The sequence below is a fragment of the Schistocerca americana genome, chromosome X (genome assembly GCF_021461395.2).
Source record: "Schistocerca americana isolate TAMUIC-IGC-003095 chromosome X, iqSchAmer2.1, whole genome shotgun sequence".
In the NCBI taxonomy this organism is placed as follows: Eukaryota; Metazoa; Arthropoda; class Insecta; order Orthoptera; family Acrididae; genus Schistocerca; species Schistocerca americana.
Window position 1 is genome coordinate 474,075,965 of NC_060130.1, and position 2,200 is coordinate 474,078,164.

At 45.1% G+C, this 2,200-nt stretch overlaps 1 non-coding gene across 1 annotated transcript; it reads right to left on the bottom strand.

The window, feature by feature from the left end:
• Positions 1-1,587: 1,587 nt before the first annotated feature.
• Positions 1,588-1,662, bottom strand: Trnat-ugu. Its single transcript has one exon. It is a non-coding gene; the product is annotated as a tRNA-Thr (tRNA).
• Between the last annotated feature and the right edge of the window lie 538 nt (positions 1,663-2,200).

A 2,200-nucleotide genomic window follows, 5' to 3' on the forward strand; every position in this document is an offset into this window, starting at 1 on the left:
TTTTCCCATGTGTGATCCCACCAACCCCACCTATGCTGTCACCTATAAGCTTTGCCAACCTCCCCTTCCCATACCTGTTGAGGTGCAGGCCATGTCTAGTGAAACCCGTCCTGCTGATAGACTCCACCGACACCACTGAAATGTGACCCATGCTTTCTGTCATCAGCGCACCCCAAAGTCTCATGCTATTACGCCTGACGGCTGTATTAAGATGAGGCCGATCGTGACGCTGAAACAGTTCCACGAAATGCACACTCGTGTTGCCAGTCTGAGTGGCTATCTTTTCCAGGTCACCATCTATGTTATACTCCCCATCCCTATCAATACTATTACCAGCCCCACCCACAATCACTACCTGATCCTCTTTAGTAAAATCCCTACATAACCCCCCTATGTTAACAGTCATCTGAGCCAACCCTGTATTAGGCTTCACAATGCTGGTGACCTGGTACTCACTCCCCAGCACTTCCTGCAACTGCTGGCCTACACCTCTGCCATGAGAACTACCTAACAGCAAAACCTTCTTCTTCCTCTTCGATTTTGCAACTGTTCTAGGCACAGTAACTACTGAGGTCTGCTGCATACTTCCTACATCTACAGCTACTAGAGATTCCTCTCCACTAGACTCTGACAGTTGGTCATATCTCTTGTAAACACCAATAGTAAAACTATCTGAAAATCTTTTTCTCCTAGCAGATCTCTTGCCAACAGCCACCTCCCATTCCCCAACCCCTTTCTCCCTCCTCATCCTATCTAGCTCCTCCTGTACGTTTTTCAACTGCACCTGAAGGGCACATATGTTACGCTTCTCTCCTCTATCAACTTACTCTTGCTACATAACCTGCAGTTCCAGGAGACGATCTCACCAGAATGCCCACTGGCTTCCCCACTGCATTCCCACCAGTGAAAATACTTCGAACAAGTCTCACAGCGCAATCCACTACTCACGAACCTACGGCAAAGCCCACACTTCTCACTCATGGTAAAATTTTACATTTTCTAAGTTCCGCTACTACAATAAGAAGATGTTAAAAACCAGACTACAATAATCACAAACTTACTCTACAAGGGAGGTAACTACTATTATTAACAGTATTAACAAACAACAAATGTGAATATAACAAAAGACTAATACAGAAAGAGAATCAAACGTCTAATGACACAGTAACGAAGCTGAAAACAGTTCCCAAAAGGTTCTTCTGAAATTATTTCACCAGAAAACACCGATTGAAGACTACTAAAGTTCCTAAATAAACCACTATACACAAACAATTAATTAGTACTTAGCTTTCGATGCGCCGCTACAGCTGCAACTGGTCAGCGCGGAATGTAAACACAGGCAAGAGGTTCAGTTGCTCGATACGAAACACTCACAAATATCAGGTCACAACACAAGAAAGGCAGAGGTGAATGAAGAAACCACTAATACGTCACTTATATAGTATATTTGACGGTAGTATCTGTTCCCGAAAGAACGGTTACCGTGGGGTACCATGCAGCTTTGCTAGATATGAAATGATAATTAAATGGACAACCTAGCTGCAAACAGGCGTTGATGTTCTTCATTGAGGACATGTTGAAAATGTGTGCCCCGACCGGGACTCGAACCCGGGATCTTCTGCTTACATGGCAGACGTTCTATCCATCTGAGCCACCGTGGGCACAGAGGATACTGCGACTGCAGGGACTTATCCCTTGCACGCTCCCCGTGAGGTCCACATTCCCAACATGTCCACACCACTACATTCGTAGTACGCCAAATAGATGTTTGCCCATCATACTCATTACTCGTCGCAGATTAATCTACCAAGTCCCGTACGAGTTCGGGCATAGCGTGTGCGTTCGCACAAGAAGGTCAATGGCCGGGAAGCCATATTTAACTATATTTGACGGTAGTATCTGTTCCCGAAAGAACAGTTACCATGGGTGACCATGTAGCTTTGCTAGAAGAACATCTACGCCTGTTTGCAGCTAGGTTGTCCATTTAATTATCATTTCATTTCTACCAAAGCTGCATGGTCACCCACGGTAACTGTTCTTTCGGGAACAGATACTACCGTCAAATATAGTTAAATATGGCTTCCCGGCCATTGACCTTCTTGTGCGAACGCACACGCTATGCCCGAACTCGTACGGGACTTGGTAGATTAATCTGCGACGAGTAATGAGTATGATGGGCAAACATCTATTTGGCGTACTA